The sequence below is a fragment of the Cupressus sempervirens genome, chromosome 4, assembly GCF_028749045.1.
Source record: "Cupressus sempervirens isolate cs-2001-9-10 chromosome 4, ASM2874904v1, whole genome shotgun sequence".
NCBI classification, from domain to species: Eukaryota; Viridiplantae; Streptophyta; class Pinopsida; order Cupressales; family Cupressaceae; genus Cupressus; species Cupressus sempervirens.
In genome coordinates, this window is record NC_143121.1 from 675,346,229 (window position 1) to 675,370,524 (window position 24,296).

General features: G+C 33.9%; 1 long non-coding RNA gene across 2 annotated transcripts; it reads right to left on the reverse strand.

The window, feature by feature from the left end:
• Positions 1–4,439: 4,439 nt before the first annotated feature.
• Positions 4,440–14,537, reverse strand: LOC149563064 (uncharacterized). Of its 2 annotated transcripts, none has more exons than XR_016364016.1 (5): positions 14,348–14,537; positions 13,527–13,584; positions 12,898–12,979; positions 12,610–12,671; positions 4,440–4,722 (listed from the first exon to the last, which is right to left on the reverse strand). It is a non-coding gene; the product is annotated as an uncharacterized LOC149563064 (long non-coding RNA). The 2 variants fall into 2 exon arrangements; XR_016364015.1 differs by having other exon boundaries at positions 13,480–13,584.
• Between the last annotated feature and the right edge of the window lie 9,759 nt (positions 14,538–24,296).

Below are 24,296 nucleotides of genomic sequence, written 5' to 3' on the forward strand. Positions count from 1 at the left end.
ATTTATTTATACATCTATATAGCCACACACTATATTCGTGCATACATTCATCCACATACACCCATTCATTCATACATCCACAACCTTATACATTCATTCATGCATCCATCCATTCACATCCATCTATAAATTCATTTATACATCTATATAGCCACACACTACATTGATGCATGCATCGATATATCCATCCACATACACACATTCAATCATGCATCCATCCATTCACCCATATATTTTTCCATACATTCACATTCAAACTCAAATTGTCATACACTGCATTCATGTGTGCATCCACAATTGTATACATCCATTCATACACACATTCATCACATTGATGCATGCATCCATCTATTTTCCCATACATTTATTTATACATATATATATAGCCACACACTACATTCATTCACACATAGTCATACATCTATACATTCATGCTCACATAGTCATACATTGATTCTTACATCCATCCAAAAAAAGAATTCATCCATTTATCCATCCATATACAGATACATTCATACTCATTCAAACATTGATTCTTACATACATCCATTCACCCATCAATTTTTCCATACATTCATTTATACATCTATATAGCTACACTTTACATTCATGCATCCATCCATCTACATCCCATCTATAAGTTCATACTCATAGTTTTACATCCATCCTCACACACATTCATTCATCTATTCAGCCTTCTAATTTTTCATACATTCATACTCACACAGTCATACATTTATTTATACATCTATATAGCCGCACACATTCATTCATACATCCACAACTTTTTACATTTATTCATGCATCCATCCATTCACATCCATCTATAAATTCATTTATACTTCTATATAGCCACACACTACATTGATGCATGCATCCATATATCCATCCACATACACACATTCATTCACCCATACATTCCTTCACATTCAAATTCACACTCAGATTGTCATACACTACATTCATGCACACATCCATCCATTTGCCCATCTATTTTTCCATACATTCATATATATATATAGCCACACACTACATTCATGCATCTATCCATTTACCCATCTATTTTTCCATACATTGACATCCATCTATACATTCATACTCACATAGTCATACATTGATTCTTACATCCATCCATACGCAAATACATTCATACTCATTCAAACATTGATTCTTGCATACATCCATTCACCCATCAAAATTTCCATACATTCATGCATTCATCCATCCAGGGCCCATCTAAAAGTTCCTACTCATAGTCATGCATCCATCTATTCACCCTTCTAATTTTCCATACATTCATACTCCCACAGTCATACATTTATTTATACATCTATATAGCCACACACTATATTCGTGCATACATCCATCTACATACACACATTCATTCATACATCCACAACTTTATACATCTACTCATACACACATTCATTCATGCATCCATCCATTCACATCCATCTATAAATTCATTTATACATCAATATAGCCACACTACATTGATGCATGCATCAATATATCCATCTACATACACACATTCATTCATGCATCCATCCATTCACCTATATATTTTTCCATACATTCACATTCAAAGATAGATTGTCATACACTACATTCATGTACACATCCTCAAATTTATACATCCATTCATACACACATTCATCACATTGATGCATGCATCCATCCATTCACCCATCTATTTTTCCATCTATTCAATCATACTTAGTCATACATTCGTTCATGCATCCATCCATTTGCCCATCTATATTTCTATACATTTATTTATACATATATATAGCCACACACTACATTCATGCATCCATCCATTCACCCATCTATTCAATCATATTCATAGTCACACATTCGCTCATGCATCCATCCATTTGCCCATCTATATTTCTATACATTTATTTATACATATATATAGCCACACACTACATTCATGCATCCATCCATCCACCCATCTATTTTTCCATACATTGACATCCATCTATACATTCATACTCACATAGTCATACATTGATTCCTACATTCATCCATTTACCCATTTACTCATTCAAACATTGATTCTTACATACATCCATTCACCCATCTATTTTTCCATACATTCATTTATACATCTATATAGCCATACTCTACATTCATGCATAAATCCATCCACATCCCATCTATAAGTTCATATTCACAGTGGTACATCCATCCTTACATAAATTCATTCATGCATCCATCTATTCAACCTTTTAATTTTCCATACATTCATAGATTATTTCATACTCCACCTATGCATCTATACAAACACTATATTCTTAAATACATTCTTTCATACATTCACACTTTATACATCCATCTATAAATTCATACTCACATAGTAATACATTTATTTATACATCTATATAGCCATACATTCACCCTTCTAATTTTTCATACATTCATACTCACACAGTCATACATTTATTTATACATGTATATAGCCACACACTAAATTCATGCATACATCCATCCACATACACACATTCACTCATACATCCACAACTTTATAAATTTACTCATACACACATTCATTCATGCATCCATCCATTCACATCCATATATAACTTCATTTATACATCTATATAGCCATACTCTACATTGATGCACGTATCCATATATCCATCCACATACACACATTCATTCATGCCTCCATCCATTCACCCATCTATTTTTCCATACATTCACATTCATACTTAGATTGTCATACACTACATTCATGTACACATCCACAAATTTATACATCCATCCATTGACCCATCTATTTTTCCATACATTCACATTCATACTCATATAGTCATACACTCATTTATACATCTGCGACACGCTACATTCATGCACACATCCACAAATTTATACATTCATTAATGCATCCATCCTTTCATCCATCTACTTTTTCATACATTCACATTCATCTACATTCATAGTCACAAATTCATACATCTATCCACACACTACAGTCATGCAAACATTGATACATCCATCCATTCACACTTTATATATCCCTCACATTTTCATCTATCCACACACTACACACATGCATCCATCCAATCACCCATCTATTTTACCATCCCTTCACAACCCCATCCATGCATTTACATACTACATTCTTTCACCCATCATTTATCATCCATTTATTTATCCAAACATTGAACTCAATTTGTACACACATATTCATACGCTACATTCATTTATGCATCCATCCATACATTCTCTCATCTATTTACTCATACATTAACATCTATCCATACACTACATTCATAAACACATTTATTCCTAAATCTATTCATATGCACATTAGTTCATCCATCCATCCATACATGCGTTCTCAAATATTCATAAATTTCATTTATACATCTATCTACAAACAACATTCATGCATCCATCCATTCACAACCCCAACATGCATTCATACACATCTCCATACATATGCATTCATCTATTCATCCATTCATCTGTCTATTTATTCGAACAATGGCAAAATTTGTACACACATTCATATGGTGCATTTGTTCGTCCACTACATTTATACACACACGGACATTCACTTTACATCCATCCATACATTCACACATTCATTTACCCATCTATTTATCCATACATTAACATCCATCTATACAAATTCATTCATACATTTATACATCCATGTTTATCCATAAATCTAGTCATATGCGCATTAGTTCATACATCCATCCATACACGCATTCACTAATTTTTCTATCCATAACCACACTTATTCATACATAACACACATAACATCAAGATATTTAGCCTAATACATATCTCTACACAATTATACGTATACACATGTTCATTCATACATACATCCATACATTCACACATTTATTTATTCATCTATATCATTCACTCATCTATTTATCCATACGTGAACATCCATCTATACACATTCATTCATTAATTTATACATCCATCCATACACTTGGTCATTCATTCTCGCCTATCCATGCAGACATTCATTCATACAACACACATAATATTTAGCCTAATGCATACCTACACAATTAGATACTTTGAAATTGATTAATGTTCTTACAAGCTCAATACAAAATAAGACGAAAAAACTCCATAATGGTTTGATACAAATTGGCTATGATAATATTATACAAAACTTGCGACTTAACTATCTATTAAGTTGTTTACATTACATGCAATTAGCAAATTTACTCCATATTTTATATGTTAAGTTGCATACATGCAATCATCAAACACAATAAAATTGATATGAGCTTCATGCATCTGTCAAATAAAAAGAATGATTGTAAACTTAATGATCTTTTATTATACTATTCACATAAAATTATTTTTAAAAATATATTCAATTAGCAAAATTAATTATTTAAAAATTAAATTCAGACATTAAAAACTAAAGAATATCATAAAAAGAGAACACGAAAGAGTTTGTGGAGAGGTATTTCTACCTCTCTTAAAAAATAATCTTTTTTTATTAATCATAATTGTTAAGAAATATTTACAAGAAATTTAGGCATTCATGCCAACACAAAATCTATTTACAATAAGATATGGGCATCTTTTAAAGTACTCCCTCGCATTTACTTTTATATTATTTCTTCCAAATTAATGAACCTTTTGCGCATATTTTACAACTAATATTAAGGAACTTTACAACATTGACATCGTCAAATGCTTTGATCCAGTTGTTATTTATATTCTCCTCGTCAACTTCAGATTTAGGAGAAAACAACATGTATATCAAACATATATCAATAAATAAGATTAAGAACAAAACGAAAAAATAAATATTATGAGAAGTCTTAAGACATTGCTAGGAGTATTAGTTAAAATTAAAAGCAATCACAATTTTAGCTATGCTCAGCTCTAAAATTTCACCCAAGCTAAAATCTAGAATTTAAACAGAAAACCTAAAAGTTCAATCGCAGTAAGCATAATTTATATGAAAATCTAAAATTCCAGCTGCATTAAGCGTAATTTATATGAAAATCTAAAATTTCAGCTGCACTAAGCATAATTTCTATGAAGATCTAAAATTTCAACTGAGTTAAACTTAATTTCTATGAAGATCTAAAATTTCAACTGAGTTAAACTTGATTGGTATGAAAGTCTAAAATTTCAAATGTAGTAAGCATAATTCATAAAAACATCTGAGATTTCAGCTGCACTAAGCATGATTTATATGAAAACCTGAAATTTCAGCTCAGTTAAGCTTGATTGGCAACTAAAAGATTAGAAGCCAGATTTGGAATAACACAATAGTTAGAAGCAGAAAATAACAGATAAAAGATAGCAATTAATTGAGGAGGTGTAGTTAGGAATGGTTGTATAGTTAAGAGAGGAAAATAAAGATATAAGAGAGACCAAACACACTCATTCAGAAGGGGAAATATTTGAGGAAGAGATCATGTGACAACAACGTAATATATTAATGCTGGTAAGCATCATGTGACAACAACGTAATATATATGTACAAAATATTATATCTGGGTGCTATTATATATGAGGGGGCCAATATATTGTCTGTCTTATAACATTTATTAATAGTCAGAATCAGTATTATATATATCATTTATTTCATATTACAGGTGATGTTAGTGTATTCTTAGCTCACTCACTAAGAAAATTGTATTATATATATCATTTATCTCATAATACAGGAGATATTAGTATTATTCTTAGCTTTTCCACTAAGAAAATTAAGAGAATAGACTGGTTTTGTCAGGAAGAGGCAGAATAAAACCTTGCAAGCATCATGTGACAACAAAGTAATAATCTATATGAATCATTTCTGATCTACAAAATATTGTATTTGACTGATATTATGAACAAGCCCAGACAATATATTGTCTAACATAAATGTTATAACATTTATATCAGTTATTAATAGTCAAGATTAGTATTATATATCATTTATTTCATAATACAGGAGATATTAGTATGTTCTTAGTGCACTCATTAATAAAATTAATGACAAAAAACTGGTTTTGTCAGGAAGAGGCAGAATAAAACCTTGCAAGCATCATGTGATAACAAAGTAATAATCTATAAGAATCATTTCTGATCTACATAATATCATATCTGAGTGATATTACGAATTAGCCTGGACAATATATTGTCTAACATATATGTTATAACATTCATATCAGTTATTAATAGTCAAAATTAGTATTATATATATCATTTATTTCATAATACAGGAGATATTAATATGTTCTTAGCTCACTCATTAATAAAATTAAGACAAAAGACTGGTTTTGTCAGGAAGAAGCAGAGTAAAATCTTGAGGAAGAAATACCGAGATAGGGATTCTACTTGTAAATCCCCACCCTTCTTATGTTAGCTGCCTAACGTACCATGAATCAGTAATTGCTTCTTAATTTAATCTAATGTATGTTGACCATTGGAACTTGGCAGCAATTTCTTCCGAGTAGGGAACAATTATGGAGACTACGAAAATTGCCATTTTCAAACACAATTCAAAACCTACTTCGAAATTTAGGGCAAATCAAGTCCAGTCCCAGTTAGAGAAATTACATAGACCTAACACTTTCTTGAAGTCTTGAACCTTTTCTACAACAACATAAGCAAATAATTGACTGTAATGAATTGAAATTAATATTAAAATCTGTCTAAAACATACAATCATAAAAACATATATAGAAGTTTGAATCCTTAGTGATAAAACTCCTATCAAATGTAAAAGATGAATTAAAGAAACTATGAAATGAATAAATGACAATACCTATTTCATTACTAGCTTGATATATCTTCTTTCTGAAAAACCAAAATCTGAAACATTAACATACATGTGAGAGCCGATAGAAAGAGAAAGCTAGATCAATCTTGTCATACTACAGCTGACATTAAAAAATAAGCAGACATTAAATAAGCTTTCCAAATAAAAGAAAGAATGGCCATGCCTTACATTAGCAATGCATTATAGAAATTCATTCTACACTGTTGGCATGAAGCAGGGTTGTCCTCTCTCCCCTACACTGTTTGGCTTGTATATTGATGAGTTAGAGGATTTCCTTATGAAATCCTCTCAACCAGGTGATGGGTGTTATTTACATCAGGTTTTGATCTCTATTCTCCTCTTTGCTGATGATGTCGTTCTCTTGGCCTCTTCTCCCGATAGCTTACAGAGACTCCTTGATACTCTTGCTTCTTTCTATACTCAGAGACAGCTTGTGGTCAATTTATCTAAGACACGGGTTATGGTCTTTAACTATTTAAAGACCTCTCATCTCCATTTCTTCTTCCAGGGGAAGGAGGTTGAGATTACTCCCTCTTACATGTATCTTGGTGTGAAGTTCTCAGGACCACGTTTCAGTTTGAGACCTGCTATTCAGTCCCGAGTCAGTAAGGGTATGGGCTCCCTGGCTTTGTTGGAGAGACAATGCTTCAGGCATCATTTTTAGGATATTTCATCCAAGTTGTCCCTTTTTGACTCCTTGGTTCGTCCGACAATCCTCTATGGTTCTGTGGTTTGGGGACCTTCTCTTATTGCTTCTGATTGGGCTTCTATTGAGCGGGTCCAAAAACTGTTGTTGCGTCATATCATTAGGTGTCACAGATTCACCCCTCACAGCATTGTTTTAGCGGACTTTGGTGCTCATCCTCTCAAACTTGTTATTTTTCACTTGATTTGGTTTCTTCATCGGCTTCGTGGTTTTATGGAGACAGGTGCTGACCGACATAGATACTCTTTTTTGGCATATTGTTCTTCGGTGGAGATTATGAGATTTGACACTTCTGCTAGATCAAAATGCTGGTACGCTCAGGCCACCTCTTTGTTGGGTTCGATCGGGATTGAGATTGATCGTCTTCCTCCCTATCAGTTTTCGCTGGATGCCCTGGCTCATCTTCTTCCCTCCCGTCAGGAGTTGAATGAGCATGTCAGACAGGATATAGGCAGTATATTACCACTACTTGGTGTCATCCCCTGGGTGGTTTGCGACCTAAGATGGCCTTCTATGCTGAGCATTTTCTTATTATTCAGGATGGTATTGTTGTTCGCCCTGCCTATCTTTACCGGTGTTGGAATCATGCATTACGGTTCTCTTTGGGCTCTTTTAGGGTTGGTTCTCATCGTCTCAGGGCTCAGACTGATCACCATATGGATCAGGCTAATCGATTATGCCAGTTATGCACTCTGATGGAGGCTGAGACCGAGACTCACTTCATATTTCGTTGTCCTCATTACTATGAGATCAGAGGGAGATTCTATTGCCTTTTCAGAGAATGTTCTTCTCTCTCGATGTTCTTCAGTTATATTGATCAGCGGTGTTTAGCACTTTATCTTCAAGAGGCCACCCATCTTCGAGAGAATACCCTGCAATCCTTTCATCAGAGACGGACTTCTGATCAGCTCATTACCACCTTTTTCTCTCCCTTGTCTCCTCCTCGGGGTTTGAAAAGGCCTTCCACTACTTCACATTCCAGATCTGTCAGACATTGTACCAATCTCTACAAGCAGCATCAGTCCTATAGGGGTTCTTCATGGCATCCAAAGACTATGGATGGTCCACGGATGTACCTCTCTATTACAGATTTCTTTGTGGCATTGAAGGACCCTTAGTCCTTACCTTGTCTTTCTTTCTTGTTGTTGTTTTGTTTCATTTTCAGTCACCATTTGGTGCCTTTGCTTGGCTGGCTCTTCTGTTTGTATGCTCAGTCCCATAAACCGTTTTGGTTTTTCGTGGACATTAATAATTTTATCTTATCTTATCTTATCTACATGCCTCTTCATAAGAGTGCATCTGGAAAAAAACATAATAAGAAAAAAAACATATAGAAAACAAATGTCAAAAGAAAATGGATAATGGCGTATCAGTTTTGCACGGTAATAAAAGGTAACAAATGCAGACACTTGCACTCTATAACCATAGAAATAATATTTAAGGGCCAATTTCATTACTATGAATGCAATAAGATATCTCTGAGAACGGGTGACAATCAAAGCTCAATCAATACTGCAAAAATTACAGTAAGTGACAGGAGAGATGAAAAGTTCGGAGATTTATGTAAATTTCAAATACCTTTAATTTAAAGCACCCAAATGACCATATGTGTTTCAAGAAATTTTAGATTAATCAGCGTGAAACAACTCAGATGAACAGCCACTTAAACCCAATCAAGTTTCCTTTATCATTTAATCACAAAATTGGAGAGGATTGATACTCAAAATTGGAGATGATTATGGAGCTAATAAATATATCATCACCCATGTATAGAAAATATGTAATATAAGTATCTAGTAATTTAGAATTTTGTTGCATATAAAAAACAAATTAGATGATTATGGAGGGTCCATGATAACAATTAGTACCAGCATCTATGTATAGCAAAGATGTAATATAAGTATCCGAAGATTTGGACTATCATAGTTAAAACACAGGTTAGTTGTTTAAGAAAGAACTCAAAACTCAAAAGTTTTAAGGTTTCCAATTGAGTACAACGTACTAGTTGTTAACAAGAGGTATATTATTTATATAGAACTTACTTTCAAACAATGTTAAGAAAAATTAAGTTTCTAGTATTAATTAAAAAAACCGTTGTCCAAGTTCACAATGCTTCAAGATAAATTTCACATGATTTTTCAGACCAATCTCAAAGTCATGGGACTCAGTGAGTTGTGTACCAGCAGTGTGTGGCATAGTCAATATTTTGGGAAATAAAAGCACGCTGTAGCAAATATACTGCAGCTCGTTTTCAAGAAATAAAACTCTCTGCCATTCTCTACAAATCAACAAGTACCATGCTTATTGTTGTCTATATTTTCACTTTCAGATCAAATATAACCTTGCAAAGAGTTCAAGGTTTCATTAGTGGTTTCAGTAATGTTGAAGCTTAGCCTTGGTTTCATGTTAATAAATCAAATAAGAGGGAAATGCAAAACAAGAACTAAGTCAAAATATTTTTGACTAAACCTTTTGAGAAAACTCAGGCAAATAGAGTTAAGGCAGAAGCGTAGCTTGCCCATGAATAGGATAGAACAAAAAATGATATTTTCTACGTAGGCAGTGGCAGATTTATTGTAAGAACAACTAATCATGGAGAGTGCTTCCTTATGTATATAAACAGAAAGTTTTCATCAAGATGAGCAACAAGTTTAAGGTAAACATCAAGTTTCAAAGGTGACACGGTGAGCTTTTCTTAAAAGAGGAGCAGCGTATATTCAAGATAGAAAAACATTATAATGAATTAAGAGAAAATCCATGTGAGAAAGGGCTGCACAAATGGTAAAAAAGGACAGATCTGTGCATGTACGCAACAGATCATGAAGTGAAGACAGAACAAGCAAAGAAGAAAGGTCAGATTTTTGCATCAAAAGCTTGAGTTTAATGAGAAGACAACAAGTTTTAGTGTGAGAGGTAAAAATTGGTAGTCAAATAAGATAGTTTCATATTCTCAAAGGCATTATTCTCAGAGATTAGAGGCTAGGAGTTCAAACTTTATCAAATATGGATGGCGTTACTATTCTAGCTAACGAAAAGATCTTTGATATTCAAAGTAGAAGAGAAAAGGATGTATCCATTATCAAGAATAGAGACCAACAACATTGAACAAAGGGTTTCATTTTCTTTGTAAAGAAGCCGTGCATCTCCCATGCTGGCATGTTGGAATGATGAATGACAAATAGTCCAAGCGAAAGAAAATCCAAGGTTATGAGATAGTCAAGATACTTGAAAACATAGTATTTTGTATGCTGAAAATATGTCCAAATAAAACAGTAAAGGGAGCAATACAGAGGATTCAAAACAATATAACAGTGAACAACATTGAAATAACAATGATTGTGGTAGAGATGAGACAATAATATCTGATGACAGTCAAAGCCACGAGGAAATGATGTAAAAAATAGTAGATAATAGATCACACCACTACCATGAATAAACATAAAGAGAACAAGATCAAATAGGACTGATATCAAATATCAAAACAAGTCAATTAGAAAAGCATATGTACATTGTTAATGACATGGCAGTCTAGAGGATTCAAAAAAGCAACAATAAAAGTGAACAACATTGAAATAACAGTGGCTATGGTCGAGATGAGACAATAATACCTGATGACAGCCTGCAACAACTACTATGAAAGTCAAAGCCACGAGGAAGTCTTGTTAAAAATAGTGGATAGCAGATCACATCATTACCATGAATGAGCATAAAGAGAGTAAGATCAAAAGCACTGGTATCAAATATCAACAGAAGTCAATCATCAAGCATATGTACATCATGAATGACATGGAAATACAGAGGATTCAAAAAAGGAATAATAACAATGAACAACATTAACATAAAATGACTATGGTTGTGATGAGACAATAATACCTGATGATGGCCAGCAACAACTACTACACATAGTGAGGAAACCAAGTAGTGAATCAGTGCCATGAAGAATAAGAGGGCAGAAAACACTGTTGAAGTGATGAAAGGCAGTGATTTTCACTTTAATTTTCTTTAGCAATTGTATCCAAAGCTTAAGGACACACACATATGCAAAAGGAATCCAAGATTGAAGATCAAGCAACGGTAAATTTGAGTTGTGGCCTTTAAAAGGGGATTTTTTAGGAAGTTTACAAAAGTTATGCTTCAATTTGGGAGCTCACATGTGTTATTTATTGACTGAGAAAGACTTTAAGCCCACCACACTATAGTCTCTCTCAGTCAATAAAGAAAGGAGGAATTTTATGAAGATTGAAGGAGGAACCAAGAAAGAAGGTTGAGTTGGACCAATAACAAAAGCACATGTCAAGGAAATTGATTCAGTTCAAAGGGAGTTCACCTTTCAATTCTCTTTGGAGTTCGCTGAAGACCTTTTCTAATTTGTAACCTTCATAGCTTTTTATGTTTTGGTCGTGTTGAGCCCATTTTCATGAATTATTCAGATTATAATAGTTTTTCCCTCAAGATCAATAAAGGATCAACCTTTCCTTCTAAGCTTTATCGAGTGTTTATAATTGTGATTGAAATTTTGCTATATTTCCTGTGTTTTTTTCTTTTGAGAAACCTCTGAATATTTCACATTTACGCATTAATTAAGCTAAAAGTTTCATGTAAATGTTGTTAAAGTTGTGCCACTTTGCTGCAAGTGGTCTGAAATTGTGAAATTTAGATTTCCTTCATGCTAACACTGAAACAAAAACCTTCTTGTGAAACATTTACATAATTTTCATGATAGTTTCAGTTGTGATTCTACAAAGCTTCTTTCATTGAGTCTAGTTGTGAGATTAGGACAACAAGAAGGTTATGAAAGATAATCTTTATCCTTGGAGGCAATGGAATATCTACACTGACCACATTGGTAAATTTTAGCCAATTTTGCAGGTTGGATAGATCTAAATTACACACATAATTATTATGTCAAATTGTTCTTGAAGCTAAGCCAAAAAAGAACAGTACACTAAACAGAAGTTTGATAATTGAGAAAAAGAATGCGATACAAGACTAAGAGGATAGCTTGTAATACTACTCTATAATTTAAAATTTAACTTGCAAGATTATGATTCAATAACTTATAAACACAGTAATCTAGCATCTCTAAAGCCATGCACATTCTTCCTATTATTATTAGGAAAAATTGACTCACCTAACGGGAAAAATGCACTATTCCTATATTCTTTAATCTTCCTATTGTGCAATAAGAGCTTGCTGCAACAAACAATTGACCATAAAAAGGGAAATTAATATTTAACACAGTCTATCTTTGGACATATATTGGAAATAACAGAGCTCATATTCAAGAAATAAAAATCTTCAATCCAACGTAAAAAATAACATGTGTGAATAACAACTACTATCCAAATATTGGAATCTACCTATAGAATGACAAAATATTGTGGAATGAATAAATGAGTACACAGGTAGACATGCATACCTGTTTTGCTATCGGCTCGTTACATCCAGAAAAAGCACATTGCTAGTGTTGTAAAATCCCTCTACTTTGAATCTACCCATCACTGTCACAAGAATGCATTGGTTGTAAAAGTCGCAATGAAAAAAATTGGGAAAAGCTTGCTAATTTCCAGCTGTAACTGAGTTAAAATGATGCCAAGTACAGAAAGGCCTAAACTATATTAGTGAATGAGGTGATGACCAGATAAAATCTGGCTAAAGAGAAATGCTAGGCAATGACTAGATAAAAAATCAGCAGAGCATTGAACTATCGCTTTATGTTTTCTGTAACTTTTGCTACAGAAACCAGATTTTGATACCCTGCATCCTATAAGGCATTAATACAAATCTAACCTTATAATTTTACTCATCTAATTCAAAAAATGAATCAAAATTTAAAAAATTCAAGAGAGTATAGACATATTATATAAATAGTAGAAAAAAATAGAAATATATGGAGAATTTTAAGAAACAAAAGTTTTAAAGAAAACACACCACTCTAATTACATTCCAAGAAATACAAGCTTCTTGATATATTGGATTGATCTACAGATAGGAAACACACATTAAATATTGTGAAAAGCAGAGCCATTCGCTCCAATTGCAAGGTACCTAGGCCAATTTGCTTTATTTTGTCAAGTGTAATTTGCTTCATTCTGTCAAGTATAACCTGCCAATTTGCTTCACTTTGTCAGTATCCAAAAATAGAAATATATGAATATATATAGGAAGCTCTGCAACATTTGGGCCTATTATGTTTGTGCCCAGAGGATTCAAACCTCAGCTCAGCTTGAGATTGAAAATACTCAGAAAAACAAAAATAAAATGTGGGAATAATTTAAACCATTTAGCTATTTACCAAAACAAAGAAAAACCCAAAACCATTATGCAACAAAAATCACTACCCAAAAAAGACATCCCTCAAACCCATGCGAAAAAAACATTAACAGAGAAAAGACCACCCACAAAACCATGCATCAGAAAAGATCGTCCCCACCAAACCCCACCAGGGTTTACATCTAATCTTAGGAAGAATTACCCCACCCTGTCGCTAGAAATATGTCTCCCCTGGAACATATGCGCACGCCTAAAACCTAAGCAAAACTACGAAACAAAGAATCTACAGGAACTCAGAAACATAGCTGGAACATATGGAGCTAATATCCTTACGAGAATTAAACCTCAACAAACAAATCTCACAGGAAAATACCTTACGAGAATTAAGCCTAAGCAATATAATGAAACAAAGAATCTACATAAACTTAGAAACAGGCACCCAAAGAAATGTGTGCAGGAGATAAGAACCTAATATCCTCACAAGAAAATACGTTACGAGAATTAAACCTAAGGAAAATTATGAAACAGAGAATCTAGATAAACTTAAAAACATGATCCAGGTAGCAACATAAAAGGTCAATTGAATCAGTAAATACCTTTTACGCAGGACAGGGATTTTCAGCTTCCAACACTGCCAACGTTTTAACCATCTTTCAACACTGCCAACTGCAAAAGGTCTGCAGAATATGAGCCAAGATTTGAAGCCGAGAATATGAGGCACAATTATTTTCAAAATGGAAGCAAAAAAATGCATAATATAGTCGAATGAGAAATCAAATTTGTGTGCCGTTGCGTAACGACGATATTTTTTAAATGAAAAAAGCGCATAATATGGTAATGGTGTTTTTTTGTTTTTTGTTTTCTTTTTCTTAAAAAAAAAAAAATCATTTTAAGCTTTTTTTGGAATAGATAGTAAAATGCAAATTTTTGAGTAGATAGTAAATATATCAACTTCTCTCTTTTCTTTGTCTTTTTGTTTCTTGTTCCCTCTCTTCATTTATCTATATATCTTTTTATCATTGTATCTCACATTTATATTTCTATTACTCTCATTCTCTCGTCCTTTATAACACTCTACATTTACTCCTATGATCTTTGAAGTTGTGTTAGATATCCATGATATGCATAGATTATTTGAGAGAAATAATATGCTAGTATGATGAGCCTATGTTAGTGTAACATTTTATTTAGGACCTTAATGCTCTTATCAGTGGTGAGGTTTGGGTTAAATGTTAGTCCAAGACTCTAGATATTGTCATGGAGAAGGTGAGATTGGTTGAGGATAACATAGCCAAGGCCCTCTAAGGTTGGACCATAGTACATTGTATCATACAATTCCCTCATGGGTGAGTGCACAAGGTACTTAGGCGCAAATCTCCAGATTCTCTAAGGCATATTCAACACCTTCTAGGTAGGTTGGTAGTGGTAAAGTTAGGGTAATTCTTAAGGTCCTCCTCATGGTCAAGGTTTATACAATCACCATTCAAGACATTATAGTGGAGAGTGTCTTAAGGATGAGATATACATGCATACAACTAGGAGTGTACAATAAAGTGGTCAACGAAGCTCTAGTACATGTAATTTCATTTGGTTTAGTGCACATTCAACCACCATGGTTTTGTAGTGGAGGATGTTCCACCTGTGGCTAATAAACTCATAAGTTATTCAATATCCTTAGGTATTAATTTTGGGATCTAACCAAAGGTTGACTACTTTCCAGCCTATAGTTTTCACATCTCAACCTTGTGTGTCCTAGTTCTCAAGGGACATGTAACCTTTTTTTAACCATTTTGGATTTATTTAGAAACTTTGACCAATATATAAACTGATTTGACATATGAATATTATTCATTGTTGATGATGTTTTATGGATGTTTAAATTTTTTAATAACCATGTTTTGATTAAAGCAACAACAAGAGGTTGCTGCCCCATGGAACAATAAGAGAACATGCCTAGAGGGCCGATACTAGAAACAGTTAAACAATGCATTAACAACACAAAATGGTGCATTAATCAACATGTTAACAGTGACTAGTACCACAAGACTAGATGAAACAATACTCATATCTACCTCTATCAAAGACAAATGTCTAGAAGACTAAGCCACCAAACATTGTCAACATTCTTAAAGATCATCATGGGACAAAACCCCTCAAAAGCTACAAGCTTTAACCAAAAACACAAATGATGGACCAAAGTGAGCCCTTTAAAACTTCCAACAATCACCTGGTCACAGGGAGGAAAAGTACTAAAAAATACTATCATTATAGTTAAAAGTGAGGAAAGTGACAACACATTGGTAGGTGCCCACAAAAGAAATCTCAAAAAAAACCTTTGGAGAGGGCATGCCTAACAAAGATCTTCTTGTACACAATAATAACCTAATTGTTGTTCTGAGCGCCAACTGCAGTCTCCCTTCTCACCTCAACAGAAAAGGGGTCCACCTAAATAGGAACACCAAGCCAACCAAACAACACCATAGAGAGGCCATAAAACCACCAACCATCAATCATCTCATAGCAAAGAGCCCAACAAATCTCTAGTGGCTGAAGCCCAAGAGGGCCTGCACAAAAAATCTCCACCTCAATAGAAGAGATGACAACCTCCAGCTTCACAAATTGGGTCACTGCCTCAATAGGGGACTCATCCACCTCCATAAGAACTATGAAAGAGGAAGCCATCCAACTGTACCAAACCCACTATGACCATTCCTTATTCATCCCTATTTGGGTTTGGAGGAACAAAACAAGGGAACCAAGAGGCAATAGCATTGACATCATACCATAAATCACCATGCTAAGCTCCTGTCAAGAGTGGGGACAAAGCAAGGAAGATGAAGCATCACTAAATACCTATAACCCACCCCTACACCAAGTAGGATCAAGGCCAAACCAAACAACAAAAGGAAAGGTCATCTCCAAAATCCTTTCCATGCCACTATAACAACAAACAACAACAATGTGATACCAAGCTAAGATGATAAAAGTAGCCATCCATCTAACAATTTGAGCCAGTTTCCTACTTCACATACTATTCGAGAACAGAAGAACCGTCCAGACTAGGAAAATGGAAAAAATCTCCTCCAAGCATTTCTATACCATAACTTCTCTAGAAACTATCCAGAGAAAAGCCATTAGACAAGCTAAATCTAGAAAAGCCCCAAAGTAATTAAAAATAGGACACAACACAAACCCATGAAAACCAACAATGGGGCTAGAAGACATAAAGAAGAGAAATGATGCCTCCTCTATAAGCATAAACAACCCACATTTCAACCCATAATCTAGCACTAGAGCAAAAGCTTTGATAGCAAACAAAGAGCCATTAGTAGTTGAATCTACCCAAACAAGAAGTTGGTTGTTTTTGTCTTCCACAATCAGCCTAGGATTAACAAGGATCTAAGAGAAAAATCCCTCATCCAACACCAAGGCAAGAAAAACCCCACCTCCATCCTAATAACTTGAATGAATAGCCTTAGATCTGGAAAAAAACCCCCACAAATGCACGAACAGATGTATCTCCTTAAATGCAACCATAGATACAACAAGTGACATTCAAGGGAGGGGCAAACTTCCCAAAACTAGGAGGGTAGTTAAACAATAAAGACCAAGGGACAAGAAATCCCTGTCCAAATATTCCAATACCATTATCAAACAAAAAACAAAGACAAGCAACCTCAAACCGCCTTTGGTCTCTCGGATCATCAACGTTTTCCCCTTCCTCCTTTGCAAGATTCAAATTTCCATGTCCGCTCATGCTGCTCCTCGTCGTCATGAACTAGTCCAAATTTTTCTTTAATAACCATGTTGTTAGTATAATGAATATTTTAAATATTTAAATGATTATGTCATAATACAATAAAAAATATGAGTTATGGATTATGATGTATGTACTAATAGACTAATAAAATTTTAAGTGTCGCAAGTTGTGGATAGGTTTGAAGGTGAGAAGTTTTCCCACATAGAGGTGGCCAATGTTTCAAAAGTAGTAGGTTTGATGCTATGGTTTTCACACACTCACTTAGTATGATAGTTATGTTAGCATGAATGCTGATGCTATGGGGGAGCATTGCAGAACATTGATGTGATGTTTTTATGACTGTGTTTGTTATTGATGACAACATAGTAATAAGTTTGTAAAAGACTGACGAAGCAACAGACTATGATTTTTGTATTGAGAACATTATATTACTTATTTGATGATGCGTAGTTACCAGCGTATACTACAATGTGTATTTGTTACAAGGGCAAGTGCATAGAACCTAATGTAACAATGTACGAAAGATATGGTTGATCTACATAGAACCGTATGGAAATTATAGAGTATTAGGAAAGCAATTCCTATTGTATGATTGATATAGTTCATTACAATTTTAGTGAAGGGTTGCGTAGTTAACTGGAGATAGTAAACAGACCATTGATGATGTCAGAGAGTCCGCATATATGGAAGTCACACGTGTGAAAGTTTGTGTATAACTATGAGTCAATAGCATTAATTAAATGTGTATTTCATTTAATTAATGTGTGGAAAGCTAAATCAAGGATTTATTATTGAGCATGGTATAAATGAAAGATGTTTTCCATGTTTTATAGGATGAGAATAGAGAAGACTTGCAAATTACCAAGCAACAAAGCGATACAAAAGCAGAGTAACCTACCTATGCATGTAAGTGACCTTAAGGGTTATTGTTACTGAGTTTTGAGTTCCAAATTTGATTGCATGATCTGAAGGTGAAGGATTCTGACGTACTGGATAGAGGAAGAAGTAAAAGCTTGTTAGACATCTATTATTTTGAAAGGAATAGTACCGAGATCAATTGGACAGTGGGTTTGTTGATCTGATCCTGAAGTTGTTTGGACAGTGGGTTCAACTACCTTCCACAACTCCTAACAAGGTTGGAATCTCCTAATAAGGATTCAAAGTTTCCTAATAGGGACTCTTTGTACTAAATGTTGTAATAGACTCCTAACAGGGTCCATCCTCTAACAAGGAATATTCATATGTGTACATCATTTTGTGGGCATCATTCCCACCGGGGTTTTCCCTCTGATCAAGGGTTTTCCTAGTCAACATATTTGGTGTAATTGTTTATGCTCATCTCTTTATGATTGTTGTTTACTTTGGTTGAATGGTCAAGATTGTTTAAGAGGACAGATATTTTAAATTATCATATAATTGATTCACCCCCCCCACTTCCCCACCCCCCCTGCCCTCTCAATTATATTGGTGGACTATTATTTCTAACAATTGGTATCAAAGCATTAGGTCCTTGAAGAAAAAGCTTAACAACTCTGGGAGATCCATGGAAAACATGTTTAGAAAGGAAAGTCCAAGATTTGATGGCACAAATTACAACACTTGGAAGGAGAAAATGAAGACTCGTCTTTTGTGCATGGGTCCAAGATATTGGCTTATAACCAAGGCATCTAAAAACATTGTGGAAGAAGACAATCTTTAAAGCTGTACTGAAGGACAAAGAGACGTATTTATGTGCAACATAAGGGAAAGAGAAGCAATATTGTCAACTCTACCTAAAAGTGAGTATAGCCAGGTAAAAAAACTCAAAACATCTCATAAAAGTTGGAAAACCTTAGAAGTTAATTATGAGGGTGATACACATGCAAAAAGAGTTAGATTACAAAATCCCCATTTCACATTCCAATATGCTAGAATGATGGAAGATGAATATGTAAGAAGCCATATTGGCAGAATATCTAAGATTTTTGTAGGAATCACATCTCTTGGTGGAAAGAAATCTAATGATGAAGTAATATGGAAGATCTTGAAAAGTCTGACACCACCTTTCAAGATAATAACACAAATGATTCAGGTGATGATACCCTGTACTACTAATTTCACCAAAGAAACATTGCTTGGTAGATTGGAAGTTGAAGAATTTGATCTGAAACAATCTGGAGAATTAGCAAAAGTTGAGACAAAATTTAGTGCATTAAATATTGAACCTGGTCTAGCAAGGAACACAAAAGTGCAAGGAGACATTGCTAGCAGCAACGAGTCTATTGAGGAAAATATCCAAGAAGGAGTGGCTCTTCTTATGGAAAGAGAAAAAGATGGTAAAAATATCTTTAAATGTTGGACATGTAATGAATATGGTCATTACGCATCTAAGTGTCCTAAAAGAGAAAGGAAGTATAAGGGAAGGTTCAAATCTAGAAGACCTAGAAATTGTTTATATGCTAATGAAGAAGAAGAAGAAGAATCTGATCAAAACAAAAGTGAAGATGAATTAGGATTTGTAGCTATAAAGGAGGATGATCTTGACAGAGAGATCAGCGAAGAAAGTGCACTGATTTCACAAGTTGAAAGGAAATATTGGATCATTGATAGTGATTGTTCACATCACATGACTAGTGATATGAGCAAATTTGTCAAATTTAGAAGCCATGATGGAGGAATTGTCAGATTAAGGAATAATGTAGCCTGTTACATTACAGGAATTGGATCTATCTCACTTGATGGTAAAACAAATACTAATGATGTTTATTTTGTTGATGGACTGAAAGATAACTTGTTAAGTGTTGGAAAACTTATGGACAAAGGTTACCAATTACAATTTGGTAATGACATGTGCATCATCAGGGACAAGAAAGGAAAATTGCTTAGTACTGGCACAAGAACTAGAGGTAATGTATTTCAGTTAAACAACATTGAAATAACATGTTTAGTAGCTAAAATTGACAATAGTTGGTTATGACACATAAGATTTTGTCACATAAACTTTGATAACATTGTGAAAGCTAGTAATACACTTGTTATGAGAGATTTACCTAAGATCACTAAGCCCACTGGCATTATTTGTAAGTAATGTATCTTGGCTAAGCAGAAGAAAGTTTCATTTCATAGCAAGTAGTTTGGTACTACACAAAAGCTAGAATTGGTTCATACATATTTGAGTGGTCCCATAAGAACAAGAGGATTCTATGGAGAGAGGTATTTTATGATTTTACTAGAATGATGTGGGTAGCTTTTCTTAAAGAAAAATTAGAGGAATTTGAGAAATTTAGGATATTCAAGAATAAAGTAGAGAATGAATTTGGAGTTAAAATCAAGAGCTTAAGATCTGATAGAGGAGGAGAATTCACTTATGAAGAATTCAATATCTACTGCAAAGAACATGGAATTAGGAGACAACTATCTTCACCTTATTCACCTGAGCGAAATGAGATTGTTGAAAGAAGAAATAGATCATTTGCTGAAGCAACAAGAGCTATGTTATTCGAGAATGATGTACCAAAGACGTTTTGGAGAGTAGTCAACACAATAGTGTACACACTAAATAGAGTATAGATTAGAAAAGGTATGGAGAAAATACCTTATGAGTTATGGTTTGGTGACTCACCATCAATCAAATATTTCAGAATATTTGGAAGCAAATGCTACATCAAAAGTGATGATGATACTGGTAAGTTTGATCTAAGGAGAAATGAAGGTATGTTTCTTGGCTATTCATTAAAAAGTAAAGCTTACAAATGTTTCAACTATAGAACAAAAACTATAGTAGAGTGCACAAATGTGAGAATAGATGAAAAGTTTGGCACTAAAGAGAAGATGATAGATTATAACTTTGATGAAGATAATTATTCTGGAATGACCAACAAATGTAATGAATTATTTCTCAAGACTAATAATGAATTGCAGAATAATGTGCAAACTAAAGAAGTAAGAGAAGAATATAGCACAATACCTAAAATAAGAGTTGAAGCAGCAACTCCTACCCCAAATCAGAATGTAATAAGAAATCATCCAGTTGATCAGATAATAGGAAGTAAAGAAAAAGGAGTAATGAAAAGAAGCAGAATCAATGAAAAACTATGCCTAATATCTCAACTAGAACCAAAAAGTGCAGATGAAGCAAACAAGGATGATTATTGGATAAAAGCAATGGAGGAAGAACTTCAACAGATAATAAAAAATGACACATGGGAATTAGTTCCTAGACCCAAGGACAAAAATGTGATTGGAACAAATGGGTATTTAGAAATAAAATGAATGAACAAGGAGAAGTAATAAGAAACAAAGCAAGACTAGTATGCAAAGGCTACTCTCAGCAAGAAGGAATTGGCTATGAGGAAACATATGCACCTATAGTAAGAATGGAAGCAATCAGAATGTTCTTGGCATATGCACCAAATAAAAATTTCAAGGTATATCAGATGGATGTTAAGTCAACATTCTTGAATGAAGATCTTGAAGAAGAAGTTTACATTGAGTAACCAGAAGGTTTTCCTTTGACAGTAGAGAAGGATATGGTTTGTGGATTGAAGAAAGCCTTGTATGGATTAAAGCAAGCACCTAGAACTTGGTATGCAAGGTCAGATAAATACCTAGCAAAACATGGATTTGCTAAAGGAACAATAGATAGCAACTTATACTTGAAAGAAATAGAAAATAGTTTGTTGATAATCATTGTATTTATTGATGATATCTTATTTGGAGGAAATGATGAAGCTAGTAACAAATTCTCAAAATATATGAAGAATGAATTTGAGATGAGCACGATGGGAGAAATTAATTTTTTCTTAGGATTGTAAATTGTTCAAAACAAAGAAGGTATCTTTATTTCTCAAACCAAGTATTTGAAATATTTGCTAAAAAGATTTGGACTAGAAAATTGTAAACCTGTTGCAACTCCTATGGTAACTGGTCATAAGTTATCAAGCAAGGATGAGACACCTACTATTGAACAAAAGAAGGACATATCTATGATTGGAGAATTGTAGTATCTGACTCATAGTAGACCAGATATAGCTAGTGCGGTTAGAATTGTGGCAAGATTTCAAGCTGATCCTAAAGAATATCACTACACAGCTATAAAAAGGATATTTAGATATCTAAAAGGGACATCTGATTATGGCATTTGTTATGATAGAACTAATGATTTTACCCTTTGCACTTATACTGATGTTGATTGGGTTGGAGATATGGATGATAGAAAAAGCACCAATGGAGGAACATTCTTTCTTGGTGGAAGGCTAGTTGCTTGGCTCTGCAAGAAACAAGATTGCACTTCACAAAGTATTGTAGAGGTAGAATATGTTGTAGCAACAAACAACTTTAATCAAGTTATATGGATGAAGCAGATGATGAAGGACATTAGAATTGCATTCAAAGAACTTATTATTATTTACTGTGATAACTCAAGTACAACAAGCATGTCTAAGAATCCTTTTTTGCATTCTAAGAGTAAGCACATCTCTATAAAGTATCATGTGTTGAGAGAGAAAATTCTAGAGAAAGAAATCAGACTACAATATATCAATACAAGGGAACATATTGTAGACATTTTCACAAAGGCCTTAGCAAAGGACACATTTGAGTATCTAAGAGGTACGCTTGGGGTTATGCCCCTACCTACTTATGAATAGAAGATGCAAAAGTGCATCAATCTAGGGTACATAGCAACATGTTAGATTGGACTAAATGTTGATGCTTCCTCAATGGGGGAGTATCTGTGATGAACAAAGTTAGCAAAGGAATCTTGATAATTGGTAATTGGTATGCAAAAGTGTCTTTAGACACTTGAGTTGTTTATAGATTTATATACAAAAGTTGTAAAGCAACAGACTGGCTTGTGGTCATGCTGATAAATTATTGTAGGTTCAAGTAGTTGAACCGTTTCCATATTATCTTTGACATTGATGTCAATGGAGGAGATAGTGACATGAAAAATATTCAATTGAGAAGAAAGTAGAACATGATGGTATTTTTGGAACTTAGATGTTTTTCATCTATGTTGCCATCAATGCCAAAAGGGGCTATCAGGGAGCATTGCAAAACATTGATGTGACATTTTCATGATTGTATTTGTCATTGATGACAACATAGTAATAAGTTTGTAAAAGACTGACAAAGTAGCAAACTGAGATGTTTGTATTGAGAACATTATATTACTTATTTGATGATGCACAATTACCAACACATACTACGGTGTGTATTTGTTATAAGGGAAAGTGCATAGAACCTAATGTAACAATGTAGGGAAGATATGGTTGATCTACAAAGAACTACATGGAAACAGAGTATTAGGAAAGTAGTTCCTATTGTAGGATTGCTACAGTTCATTACAATTGTAGTGAAGGGTTGCACAGTTAATTGGAGATAGTATATTGACTATTGATGATGTCAGAGAGTATGCATGTACAGAAATCGCACGTGTGAAATTTTGTGTATAACTGTGAGCCAACAACATTAATTAAATGTGTATTTCATTTAATTAACATGTGGAAAGCCAACTCAAGGATTTATTATTGAACATGGTATAAAGGAAAGATGTTTTTCATGTTTTATCAAAAGAGAATAGAGAAGACTTGCAAATTACTAAGCAACAAAGTGATACAAAAGCAAAGTAACCTACCTATGCATGTAAGTGACCTTAAGGGTTATTACTACTTAGTTCAAAATTCTAGATCTAATTACATGATCTAAAGGTGAAGGAGTCTGATGTACTAGGCAAAGGAAGAAGTAAAAGCTTGTTACACATCTATTATTATGAAAGGAATAGTACTAAGGTCAATTAGATAGTG